General features: G+C 44.0%; 1 protein-coding gene across 3 annotated transcripts in view; it reads left to right on the plus strand.

The window, feature by feature from the left end:
- Lypd6b (LY6/PLAUR domain containing 6B) overlaps positions 1 to 14,046 on the plus strand; it is a 176,204-nt gene that overhangs the window by 53,523 nt on the left and 108,635 nt on the right. The window contains exon 1 of one of the 3 annotated variants that reach the window (XM_052725396.1): positions 5,568 to 5,586. The exons of the other annotated variants lie outside the window; for them this stretch is intronic. The gene's annotated coding sequence lies outside the window, so the exon portion shown is untranslated. Of the gene's footprint in view, positions 1 to 5,567; positions 5,587 to 14,046 lie in introns of those variants that run through there. 3 annotated transcript variants of the gene reach the window in all.

A 14,046-nucleotide genomic window follows, 5' to 3' on the forward strand; every position in this document is an offset into this window, starting at 1 on the left:
GGAGAAGATGCAGCATCTTTAAGAGAGAGCCAGATCTCAGCTGAAGTCTAAAGTTAGAAACAGTATTTTGAGAAGACGCATGGATGCTTTATGTACTGCTACCCAGATTAAGGTTTCCAGAGGCAGAGTTAAAAAGTTTGGAAGGCAGGGAATCCAGGAAGGTGCTAGAAAACAAAACAAAACAACACTAAAAGGTGGGGGACACGTAGACAGGAATTTGTGTTTTTGATGGAGAACAAAGAAATGCAGAATATGTGGCAAGCTGTAGAAGCTGACCTCAAAGATTCAGACAGGTGTTTGGTGTGGTCTAGATTACTGAAGATTTAGCTTGGATGGGTACACACGTGGAAGTCAAGTTTGCGGGTGATAAAGCTTAGGGCAGGGACCTCTGATAAACTGCCCCCATTTTTTTTTTACCCTGTTCCCATTAAGACTGGGGACACTATTCAAAAAGAAAGAGAATGTAGACTATTATTGTTCATTGCTGTGGGTCAGTACGTGGTGCTTTCTAATGGTCTGCACACTCCCTCTAAGTGCTCATGGGCCATTTCTTTAGAAATCAGATTTAGGTCTTTCCCCTTAAATTTGGCATTTTGAGCTGTGTGTGGTTGATTGTTTATTCTCTGGGCAGGGCTGGCCCCCTCTATCCCCTAACATTCTCCTCCCACATTTCCTTCATTATTCACGGCTGGCACAAGAATTTTCAATTTTCTCTTTTTGGTAGAATTTTTCTCTTGCACTTCCTGCTTGCCTATGAACCTACACTTTGTCTTAGGTTTTCATCTCTTATCTGTGAATGAATGGACGTTTTTCCATTCATGATGGTCACTTTTGAATTAGGAACGCATCTGTTTCTTCATCCGCGATTCTTATCAGTCACTTTGACACTCCTTTACAGCAACGCAACAACTTTATCTGTCTAATTACAATGACAAAAGAGTTTTATTTCTGACGAATGCTACTTTTTGATATTGGTGTAAAGTGTTGGAGCAATAACGGATAAAATAAACATGTATAATGCATGAGGAAATTTTGTCCAGGAAATAAGAAAATAATTATCTCTTTAATGTTTGGTACTGATTTAATTATTTTTGGTCCCTGTGTGAGAATGAATAGATGTAATAAATGGTACATAAAGAAACACACGTTTTGGAAGTGTTGCATGTCAGCATGCAGCTTTATCAAATAAATACACAGAAAGTTTTGACAATGGAATTTTAGCTCCCAAAGGAAAAATTGAATAAAGCATTTGTAACTTCTAGAAAGCTAGGGACTTGTTATCTTGTGAAAACATTTTGCTCATAAAGATCCTAATTAGATTTGCTAAACCAAATATCCAAAGGCTTGTCTGAAAAATGCCCTGGTAGCCCCCACCCCCACACTGCCCTCAGGCCCCTGCAATTGTAAAGGGTCTGTTGCCCAGGGACTGGGTTCTGGACATAGAGTGAGTCTGCATTTCCCATGAGGCTGGCCATCTTGAGCACATTTATTAGCTCTCAGAATCTTCTTTGTGAAGAAGAAAAAATGAAACAGATCTATATTGCTCTATAATATTTTAACCCAAACATTTATAAAACCATAAGCTGTAACTAGAAAATATGTAACTAGAAATCTCATCTGTGCTCTCCAACTTCATTCCTAATCCTTGTCAACAACTTCACTTGTTACTGGGTTGTGTGGGTGCGCTCTGGCCTTACCATATTGTGTTTGCTTGGCGTGGCTTTGCATTGTTCAAAGGTTTTTCTAAGCAGGGTGAGGTGCTTGTCAAGGGGAATTCCACAGAAGCTCTCAAGACAGTGAAAATGCATTGTTCTATCATTATTCCAGCTTGGATTTTTTTTTTTAATGTTTAAATGTTTTAAGGAGACTATGGCATGGAAATCATGGTCCAATAGAGAACTGTGCTCTAGATAAATGCAGAGGTCATTTGATTCCCAATGAAAATTATTGTACATGTTTAGCTTTTTTTAAACATGTGTGTGGACATGTGTGCCTGCTTGCTTACTCACACCTCAGTGCTGGTGTATGGTCTGGGGCTAACTGGTGGAAATTGGTTCTTTTCTGTTACGTGGATTCTAGGGAACTGAACTACGATCTTTAGACATTGAGGCAAGTACCCTTACCCTCTGAGCCATCTTGCCCACCCCTCCTTTCTCTTATTCCAAGAAGGAGCTTGGTAAAACGCGTTAGCGCTTGGGACTCTGTATGCAAGGGGCCTGAAAAAATAGAAAGATTGACCCTTAGTTGGGTAGTTATTGCTGATTGGTGTTGAAGTGACGGAACTCAGTGGGGTGAGAGAGGAGAAAGCGGTGACCTCAGTGCCGAGTGAGAGCTCTCAAGTGAGCGAAGCAGGGAGACGGTGCGGACTGACAGACAGAGGGACGGGAGTGACATATGTACATAGAAACAGGCAGAGAGACAGAGACAGAGATGGCGGTGACAGAGGGAGACATACAGAGATGGAGAGACACACACAGAGACAGAGAGACGTGGAGATGGAGACACAGAGACGGAGACAGCAGTGGGACAGGGAGACATGGAGATGGAGAGACAGAAGAGAGGCAAAGGGGCACAGAATGAGAAGGAAGCAAAAGCAAGCGGTAGAAGGGGCAGGGGAGCCCCGGGGGGGGGGGGGGGGGGGGGGGGGGGGGAGAAGTAGGAGGCAGAGAAGGAACAGGTCTGAGGAGGTCTTGCCTGTGCCCTGACCTGGTGACAACCAGCCGCTCTCCCTCCTTGTGAGCAGCAGAGAACAAATGTAAGTTTATCTCATGCTGCTTCCTGAGTGGAAAATGGCCAGAGAGAAAAGTGCCCGATTTACCCCATGGGTAAATGGCTTTAGTTTCCACCTTGGCCAGGCTTTCTGATCCTGACCCTGGGCTCTGAGCTGCATTAGTCACTGCTTATATTAATATGGAAATGTGGTTGCCAGGCTGCAAGTCCCAGTTTCAATCAGCAAGTAATTATGGAAATCAGTCTTAAAGAGCTGAGGAAGGGTGTTGCTTTCCAGGCAACAATTAAACCTCTTAGTACCCTGGGTGGTTGATGTTTCTTTTCTTCTTTGTGTGTGTGTGTGTGTGTGTGTGTGTGTGTGTGTGTGTGTGTGTGTGTGTGTTCCTTTTCCCTCTAAACTTTTTGCAGGTGGAGAAAGAAGCAAGTTGCTGACTGAGGGTTCATTAGTTGAGGCAGGCAGAAGTCCCGTCAACTGAAGGAGGGAATGAATGGAATGTTTCAGAGCAGGAGATGAAAAAAAAAAATCAGCTGCTCTCTTCTAGCTCAAAGAGAAAACTAAAAAACTGTCCATAGAATTCTGAAAACTCCAAGTTGTTTTTATAGAGGAATTTTCTAAAAGAAAATTATTTATTACTAGTGTGTGTGTGTGTGTGTGTATGGTGGGAGAGAGGGGTGCATGCCCCAGGGCACGTGTGTGTGTGTGTGTGTGTGTGTGTGTGTGTGTGTGTGTGTGTGAGAGAGAGAGAGAGAGAGAGAGAGACAGAGACAGAGAGAGACAGAGAGAGACAGAGAGACATAAAGACAGAGAGACAGAGAGAGAGAGACAGACAGACAGACAGACAGGCAGAGAGAGAGACAGAGGTCAGAGGACAACGTCAGGGAACCAGTTCCCTTCTTCCACCTTTCTGTGGTGTATGGGATCTAACTCAGGTTGCCAGGCTTACAGCACTTTTACCCACTGAGCATCTTGTGGGATTTCTGAGCCCACAAGCTAACTCTACATCTTGAATGGGAAACAACCAAACATGCTTTCCTATTTTAGTTTCTGGAAAACAAACAGTTGTTTAAAAATTGCAACATACGGAAGGGGAGGCGGGTGACAATATTATGGAAGCTGTATGTTACTAGAGAAATTGATACTTAGAGGTTTTTACAGGCCCCTTGTCCTCTGATGTAGTCTAGACGCAGGGAAGCCTCTCTGTCTGGAAGTGTGAGGCAGGGTGCTTTGAAAGTCTTGAAGCAAGAAGCCAGTCACAGAGAGAAGTAGACACTTTTCTTCAACTCCTCACCTGTTTTAAGTCGTAAGCTCTTCTGCAGGATGTTAAAAATACCTTTTGGTACACATTGTGTACCGGAACACATTGTGAAGGGTGGCATCTTGGCCAGGTGAAGGGAAGGATGCTGAGTCTAACTTATAAAACATGACTTGTTTGCCTGAAACTCAGATTTGACTGAGAATTCCATGTTTGCTTTTCCTAACGTGCCCACCCAGTAAGAGTCACCTGTATTGGATGTTGCCAGACCCTGAGCATCTCAACTGGGCAATAATTAAGCCTGTCGTTCCCAGGGCTATGAGAATCCTTATATCTTCTAGGAGGTAGAGTACATGGAATTGAAATTGGAAATAACTAAGTAAAGAAAACAACTTTGTCCTGTTGTCCCCGTGTTGCAAAACCCCCAGAGACCACCAAGGAGCCAGTTTCCGATGTAAGCACACAAGGGTCTTTTATCGTCAGGTTTGAACCTGGACCACCACCTGTGGATGGAAGGAAATGCCACAGTGGCAATGGCGGGTGGCTCAGGGGTAGGAGAGATTTTAAAGGAAAAAACCACAAGCTGAGAATTACATGCCTTGGCGTTTTGGGATTGAATAAAAGGGATATGGGGCAAGGTGATTTTTGAAACTATTGGTCTAAACTTTTGGCACGAAACCACATTTGAAACTATTGGGTTAGACTTTTGGTGTGAAACCACAACCTGCTGACAGGGTATTTGGATATCTGCAAGGACCATAAACTGCTGACAGGATGTCTACAGGAGCATCTGGATCTTGTTAAACTTTACTGCCCTGTTTCTTAATTGGCTGCTTCTAGAGTGTCTGTTCGAGTTGTCACGGCACATTCCTGAGGTTCTTCCTGGAACTGAGTACAGCCCCTGGTCACCAGGTGGTCTAAGATGGTGATCCTTCCCTAAGATGGAGTCTGCAAAGTCAAGTCTAGGCTTTCATATTGCCTTTACAGTGCATCTGGTGTCATCAGAGATACAAATGAGGTGGTAGAATAGACAATAGAAATGGTCTTTACAATCCATTACATTGAGTTATCAACTTTGGTAAAAGTCCATGGCTGTTGAGCAACTTGTGATAAACACAGCGTGCTTGAATCCATGATTCCTGTGTGTGTGTGTGTGTGTGTGTGTGTGTGTGTGTGTGTGTGTGTGTGTGTATGTGTGTATGTGAAGAAGACACTTCATGTGTTCTTCACACATGTTCCACTTTTATTTTTTCAGACACATTCTCTCATTGTTTTGACCAGCCTCAGGGAGTTTCTTGCCTGGCTTCTGCAGCACTGGAATTATTATAAATGTGCTTTTTAAAAACAGGGCCCTGGGGGCTAATCCCAGCACTTTCTCAACCGCACAGTCCCCTCAGATGACTCCTAATGCAGATGTAAGATGTGTTAGTGAAGACCTGAGTCCTGCAGTTTTCATTCTGCTGAGCTGCCGTCTGTCAGAGATCTCAAGAATTAGAAATTGCAAATGGTAACTTTGTCCCGTGTTTGATTTTGAGGTGGAAGATCTGAGGAGTTAAAAGTCCCAGGCCCTGTGCTTCCTGCATGACTTCAGTGCGCCTCGTGTGTGAGTACCAATGTCGTATGCCCTGGATTCCAGGCTGAGAACCAATGTCGTATGCCCTGGATTCCAGGCTGAGAACCAATGTTGTATGTATGCCCTGGATTCCAGGCTGAGTACCAATGTCGTATGCCCTGGATTCCAGGCTGAGAACCAATGTCGTATGCCCTGGATTCCAGGCTGAGTACCAATGTCGTATGTATGCCCTGGATTCCAGGCTGAGTACCAATGTTGTATGCCCTGGATTCCAGGCTGAGAACCAATGTTGTATGTATGCCCTGGATTCCAGGCTGAGAACCAATGTCGTATGTATGCCCTGGATTCCAGGCTGAGAACCAATGTTGTATGTATGCCCTGGATTCCAGGCTGAGTACCAATGTTGTATGTATGCCCTGGATTCCAGGCTGAGTACCAATGTCGTATGCCCTGGATTCCAGGCTGAGAACCAATGTCGTATGCCCTGGATTCCAGGCTGAGAACCAATGTTGTATGCCCTGGATTCCAGGCTGAGAACCAATGTTGTATGTATGCCCTGGATTCCAGGCTGAGTACCAATGTCGTATGCCCTGGATTCCAGGCTGAGAACCAATGTCGTATGCCCTGGATTCCAGGCTGAGAACCAATGTTGTATGCCCTGGATTCCAGGCTGAGAACCAATGTTGTATGTATGCCCTGGATTCCAGGCTGAGAACCAATGTTGTATGTATGCCCTGGATTCCAGGCTGAGAACCAATGTCGTATGCTCTGGATTCCAGGCTGAGAACCAATGTTGTATGTATGCCCTGGATTCCAGGCTGAGAACCAATGTCGTATGCCCTGGATTCCAGTTTGACTTTCGTTCTGGAGTTGCTCTAATTTTTCCATTCGCAGGCTGTTTTGATCCTTGTTTTTGGACCTCTTTTTCCTGTGTGACGTTCTGTAGGACATGATGAAAGAGATTTGTAAATGGGCCTGATTTCTTACGTGGCTTGCTCTGAATAGTTTACTGTATGAGCAGATTTTGTGTGTGTGTGTGTGTGTATCTTTATATATACTTTTATATGTATATAAAAGTATATATATATTATATATATACTTTTCTTTTTTATCATATTGCTTTATAGTGGAAAGCTTGAGATCCATGTGAGATGACAGCAGAACTTGGACGCAAGGCATGTCCTGCACTCTACAAGGCTCCCCAATCAGTTTCCCACATAGTACACTGTCACAGCAATGATCAGTAGCTTAGAATGCCTCCTCCATTCCTCACCAGCTGCCAAAACAATTCCTTAAGTAAATGGTTCCTGGGGCCAATGACCATTAGCACTCCCATCTGCAGCTGGCTATGAGCTGAGGCTCTGAGGCTGGGCTGGCTGCCTGGACGTGGGACAGTGTGTGACGGAAAGCTTGGCTACTGGCCCTTTGACTGAGGATGGCAGCACTTCTCTCCCATCTGTTTCTTACAGAGAAAAAGGGGCTCTGAACCATCTAAAGGTTCTCTTCAGGGAGGATCATATCGGGGCCAGTAGGAGGGAACCCATATTCCCTCCAGCTTGGAGTCCAGTAGCTAATTCTGAGATTGGCAGATGCCACCTGGTGCATGTCATGAAGTGAATCCTAACTGCTGGTCATAGGTAGGGCCCGTTCTGGGCCATCTGGAGTTTTCAGAACTCTATGTGTGGGACCAGAAGCAAGGCTTAGTCTAGGTTGGAATGGCTCCTGTTACAGTGGCTCAATGCTCCTGAATACACATATTGAACCCAGAGACTTGAACCCGTGTTCTTCCCCCAAACGGCAGGTAGAAGTAGCACTTTCCAGTCAGAACACAACTGCCAGCCCAGCATTGCCCATTCTAAGCTCACTGGGCCCAGCGCTGTGATGCTGAATGAACAGGGCCTGGTGCTTGCCTGGAAACTGGTTCCCAGGTTCCTCAGCTTCTTTGAGCATGCTCAGCAGGAGCCAGCAAAGAGCAGTCTGCCCTCATTGTGTTCAGTTTCACGTTTCTGTTCTGACATGAACTCTCCAACCAACGTATTTCTTACTGAGAAAAGACTGGTTGCTGATGCCCGATAAGGGCTGTTCTGGGGGGACTGGGATCCAGGAGGTATGTTACAGTCTGTGCTGGGTTGAATCTTTCAGATTTTTCATCAAACTTCGGCCCATTTGTTCAGGCCTGGGCCTGACCCCAGGACTGCTCAGCCTGGTGGATATAGCATGTAATGCTAGGCAGTTGGTACTGGTTCGTGAGCTGAGGGCAGATTACTATGTTTGGTTTTGATAGACTGTTTTTGTTTGACTTCTTTCATAAGTAGCATTCTAAAACAGCTCTATGATGCTTCGCAAGGTGAGTCCCAGGTTGATATCTCTCAGCCTTGGCAGAAGAAAGGCCAGGCTGGAAGCAGAGGCATGGCCGTCCGCTGGGGTTGAGACATTGGTCTTCAGTGGAGGTTGGGATATTTTCCCCGAGTCTCACCGCTGCCTTGTCTCCAGCAGTGCAGTGGGCACAATGGCTTAGAGACCCCCTGGGAGATTTACTTGCAAAGAGAGCTGCTCATTCTTAGACATTTAATTCTTTTTCCTCGTTCCTTCAACTCCCACCATGATTTACCAGCTGAGTCAATCTTATTATTACGCACATTTAAAGATGGTGGCATTGTAAAACTTACCTTAAAGGGCTAAATGAATTAATCTTTTTCAATATTTAATTTTTTGTTATTTTTGAAGATTTTATACATGTATAACGTGAAAAACATGATCATACCCAAATTTTCCCTTACATGATTCCCTTTCAACATTTTTTTTTTTTTTAAATAATCCACTGTGGTGCCTTGAATGAGAAGTGTTCTCTATAGGTTTGTGTCTTAGTCAGTCAGTGTTCTATTGCTGTGAAGAGACCCCATGACCATGAATACTCTTATAAAAGAAAGCATTTAATTGGGGCTGGCTTACAGTTCAGAGGTTTAATACATTTTTCACCGTGGCAGGGTGCATGGCCTGCAGGCACGCAGGCAGACATGGTGCTGGAGAAATACCTGGGAGTTCTACATCTGGATCTGCAGGCAGCAGGAAGAGAGGCTCTGGGCCTGGCACGGGCTTTTGAAATCTCAAAGCTCACCCCTAGTGACATTCTTCCTCCAAGATCACACCTGCTAATCCATTCAAACAGTGTCACTCCCCCGTGAGGAAGTCTTTGAATCTATGAGCCTATGGGAGCCATTTTTATTCAAACCACCCCAGTTTGTGTATTTTGATACCTGGTCCTAGTTGACAGTGCTGTTTGGAGAGAGTACAGGACCTTTTCGAGCTAGAGCCTTGCTGGAGGAAGTAAATGACCACGGGTGGGCTTTGAGCCTTAGAGTGTCTCTTCCTATTCTTGCTGTCTGTTTCCTATGTGTGGAATGTGATCAGCCAGCTTCCTCCTCCTGCCGCCCTGTCTTTCCTGCCATGAAGGACTTCCTCTCTCTGGAGCTGTAAGCCAAAATTAACTCTTTTCTAAGTCACTTTTGGCCATGGTATTTCGTCACAACACCAGAAAAGTAACTAATAGCTGTCTAAGTCCAATTAGTGCTGCCTGTGTGTATATGGGTACGGTGGAATGCATGGAGCATGGGGTATATCTACCAGTGGCCACACATTAAATGAAGCAACCATTGAATTTATTAATATTTTAGAATATTTGAAAAGACCCATGCTTACCGTGGCACACATTATAATCCCAGTACTCAGAATGGAGAGGTGGTGAGATCCTATCTCAATATACAAATAAACAACAATTTAGAAAACACCCAGGCAGGAAGGGCCGTGAGCTATCGGGCATTCAGCATGGAACAGAGCAAGCAGTCGCTTCCCTTTTGTGCTAACCCTAGCCTCTCCTGCACCCAGCTCTTTTACTGTTTGAAATCTACCCACCCATTGTTTGGACCAACCTTGTGAATGCCCTCCTTTCTCAGGGCAGAGCTGTGTCTTCAGACAGTCCAGATAGTCAAGCCTCTTAGGTAACAATCGACCCTCTTGTTAGGTCTGCTGGTTTCAGTACCTCACCTTGACTTGAAGTTCATTAATATGCCATGGGCAAAAGAGGCATACTTCCAAGCCTGCCAGTCACTCAGCCACTCAGTATTGCCTAAACTGGAGGATGTTGGGAAACCTCAAAAGGGCTGCTAATGATCCTCTTTCTCTGCATAGTCTCCTTCTGCACCCCCATGGAAATACCGTTGGTTGAATGACCACACGGCCCAAAAGCTGGGAGTGAAAAGGAATTAGGGAGCGGAGAGTCAGTGGGATGCTGGCCATACTTGGCAAGTCATGCGGAGTCGGGCCCTCTGCTTCACAGCATCAGGTCAAGGGTTAAAAACTAGCTCATACACTGCCTGTCAGGAAGTTATGTTGACCTGGAGAAACGGAGGCCTTTAAAAATTCTCATACAGGTACTGTCTTCTCTCTGAGCTGTGTACAGGGCAAGAATGACCTGTCTAGAGCTGATACTGTGGGAGGGGGGGCAACCCCACCTTTTACAGCATTCCTATGAGGAGGAGAGAGGCATAAAGAATTAGTAGATAGAAAGATAGCGAAGATGAGACAGACAGAAACACAGGAGAGCTTCGGGAGGACCTGTATCAAAATCCACCGGCCCAGAACTTCATTCAAATGCGCTTTTTATAACAATGCCAAGGGGAGGGGCAAAAGACCTCCTCCCCCTTGCTAGATACAACCAAGTGTAGACCCTTCCAAACACCTGGTACTCAGGCCGGTGGTCCAATCGTCCTCTTCTGCAGTCCTGCTGGGTAAAGCAAGCTCGGATCTCTCTAGGAAACCTCTGTGGGCTCCCACAATACTGTCTCTCATTTGCTTCAGGTGCAGTCAGGGCACAGAAGCCCTGTGAGTGCGGCCGCCCAGGGCAGCAGCTTACAGTGTGTTCTTATTTGAACCCTCTTGGCCTCCAAGGATTGAAAGATCATGTTTTCCTGTTCAAAGAAAGGAAGAGTTTTATTAAACAAAAATACATAAGAGAAGTGAGTTACTTTTTTTTTTTTAAAGTAGGTAAATAAAGATGGTACTTTAATACAGTGGTTCTCAACCTCTGGGTCATGACCCCTTGATTAAACTTATTATCTCCCCCAACATATTTACACCATGACTCATAAGAGTAGCAAGTTTACAGTTATGAAGTAGCAATGAAAATAACTTTATGGTCAGTTGTCACTGACCTGGACCCCATTTAGGAAACACAGATTTAGAGTAGGTGGGGGGTACCACAGCATGAATGTGGATGTCAGAGGGCAGCCGTGGACGTTGGTTCTCGGCTTTGACTCTGTTTGAGACATGGTCTTGCCTCTGCTTTTGCCTGGCTAGTTGGCCGGCCTGAAAGCTTCCTGGGGTTCTCCCGTGTCTGCCTCTAATCTCTTATGGGGGTTATAGACACATACTCCTGTGCCTGACTTTGCATGGCTTCTCGGGATTTGAACTCAAGTCCTTACAATTCACACAGCACATGCTTTACAAACTGACTTAGCTGCCCAGCCCCAGAAACATGGATTTAGTATAGAGTCCTACTATGAGGTGGAATCATTGTGAGGTCGAAAGGCCTCACAGAAATGCTCATTGAGAAGCAGAAGAAAGTGAACATTTGCACTGTTGTGGAGGAGTTGAGTTCAGGTGGACACGGGTGTGCATGTCTGGTGTGTGCTTGTGCCCTAAACACATCCTGAGAAACTGTTGGTGGCCTTGAGCTCCTGAGGGTAGGGCTAGAAGATGCAGTGAGAGCTATTTAGAAATACGCAGTCACCACCACATTCTTTTCTGAAGGGCTGAGGTCCTGGTTGAAGGAAGCAAAGTTCTGCATGGGGGTGGTGGTGGGGAAGAGTCGGGGGGATTGGGGGATGGGGGGATGTCCATGAGCTGACACTTGACTCAGGTTGCCTTTCCAAGTCCCTCTGTCCTTCATTCTCTCACTGTCTCTGTCTTTCTCTCTCACACCCGAGTACACGGGAACCAATGGACTTGTCAATGATTCAGATCTGTGCATGGAAGAGTTTGCTATGGAAGCGGCAGTATGGGTACAGGCTTGGCCCAGACACAGGGAACTCAGGGCATTGTTCTCAGTTCTCTTGAGTGAAATAGCACATCCCGCTGTGGAGATGACTGCAGCAAAAGCATTGTTTGGTATCCAGTGGCAACATCAGTTTATGTATACACAAAGAGAAAAGTGTCGCCTGATATAATCTCAGAAAACTGCTGCCACAGGCCTTTGAAACAATTAGTTTAGACTATTTCACAGGACATTAACCTAACAATGCCAGTCTGTTCCTAAATGCTGTTCAAGACATTTTTGAAAGGAGGCCAAAATTTAGGTTGGCAAAGGGTGACCTCAAATAGGCAGTCTTGTTCTTATTATATTTAACAGCTTTTCTGAGGTATAATTGACCTACAATAAATTGGCATATTTAAGGCATATAATTTGCAAACTTTAGACACCCATTGTCTGTGGTGCTATCAGCACAATCAAGGTAATGAACACATTTATCACCTCAAATGTTTTCAGGTCTTCTTGGAAATTCTTGCCTCCAGTCCCTCTCTGTCCCCTTTCCTGGCAGGGCCGTGTGTGCATTCTGTCACTGTGTGGGTTACTTTGCATATTCTGTAATCTTGAATTAAGAGTGTGGTATATTCTCTTCTTGTCTGGCTTCATTCATGCTAGGTAATTTTTGTGAGGTTTATGCACGTCATGTGTATCTGTAGCTCAATCTGTTTTACTGTTGAAAGACATTCCATTGGCGTTAATGTCACAATCTGTTTATATGCTCACCTGGTGAGGGACGTTTGGGTTGTTTTTAGCTTTGGGCTATTACATAGAAAGCTACTGTGAGCATTTGTGTACAAGTCTTTGTGTGTATATAAGTATCTCTCTGTCATCTCTATCATCTATCTGTCTATCTATCTATCTATCTATCTATCTATCTATCTATCTATCTATCTATCATCTATCATCTCATCTATCTCTATCATCTGTCTTTCTGTCTGTCTGTCTAGTTATGTATTATTTCATTTTTCTCAAGTAAACACTTAGGAATGCAATGGCTGGGTCATATGGTTGCTGTAAAGTCACTATTGCTGTTGATTAAATGGTTAAGCCAATCTTGTTCCCTGTAAAAGTCACACTGTTTACCAGGGAAGGGAGTATTGTTCTATGCATCCTACAAGTGGTACATGAGAATCTAGTTTCACTGACTCCTTTCCCAGGCACCTGTGCTGCCACGTGCTGAGGATTCTTTATGGGCTCTTGATTCTCTGTGCATTTGCTTTGGTGAGGTGTCTGAACCTTTATAAATTGTGTTGTTGGCTGTTCCATTTTTGGGCCGTTTTATAAATTCTATACCAAGTCTTGTATTAGATATACACTTGGTAAATATTTCCTTTCTTATCTGTTTTGTCTTTTCATGTTCTTCTAGTGTCTGTCAAAGAAGAGAAATTTTAAATTTTGGTCAAATCCAATGTATCAACTGTTTTGTTTTGTAAAAATGGATCTTGCTTTTGCATGTGAAAAAGAAGAAATCATCTCTTAACCCAAAGTTACAAAGATTTTTCTCCATGTTTTCTGCTAGAGGTTTCCTGATTTGGGGTTTTAATTTTGGCTCTATGATCTACTTGAGGGATTTTCCACATAGGGAGTAAGATCTGGTTCATCTTTTGTAAATCTATATTTGTTCCAGCACCTCTGTTGAACGTTGGTGCTTTTCTCCATTGGTTGGCTGCTGCATATTTATCAGAAATCAGTCCTTTGTCTAATCTTCCATCTGCTTCTATTTTTGGACCCCTGTGCACTGATCTGTGTGCTGATTCTGTCTTAACTGCTGCAGCTGGGTAGTAAGTCTTGAAATCCAGACTTATCTTGGCTACTCTGGGTCCCTTTGCATTCTCATATAAATTTTAAAGTGAGCCTGCCCGTTTCAACAAAAAGCTTGCTAGAAGTTTGATTGACAGTGGAATGGATGGATTGATTAAGAGAGAATTACCACTTTCACTGTAAGCACCTTCCAGCCCACAAACAAGACTATGTAGCTCACTATTTGTTTTCTGTCCTCTTGCAGCAAAGTAATATTCTTTACAGTGACCAGTCTTTTCATACTTCCCAAGGTTTATCCTTCAGTGCTTCTTTTGGGAAGGCATGATAAATGACACTCTCTTTTTGTTTTAAATTTTAACTTCTGATTATTTGTTATTGGCATATGGAAATAAGAGTGACTTTTGCATATTGATCTTGATCCTGGTAACCTTACATGGGAACAATAGTTATAATAGTTTCAGTGTTCTTGGATGCTAATTTGAACATCTGTATTCTGGTGGTTTTAATTGATTGGCTTTCTTCTCATTATGATTATGTTATTCTGCTTCTTATTATGACTCATAATCTTTGGCTGCATGCTTTACATTCTGGATTTTTATTTTGTGCAGTGTTGGCCAATTTTGTATTTCTGTGAGGTTTCTTTT

Source organism: Peromyscus californicus, unplaced genomic scaffold (assembly GCF_007827085.1).
Source record: "Peromyscus californicus insignis strain IS unplaced genomic scaffold, ASM782708v3 Scaffold_7__1_contigs__length_154581171, whole genome shotgun sequence".
In the NCBI taxonomy this organism is placed as follows: domain Eukaryota; kingdom Metazoa; phylum Chordata; class Mammalia; order Rodentia; family Cricetidae; genus Peromyscus; species Peromyscus californicus.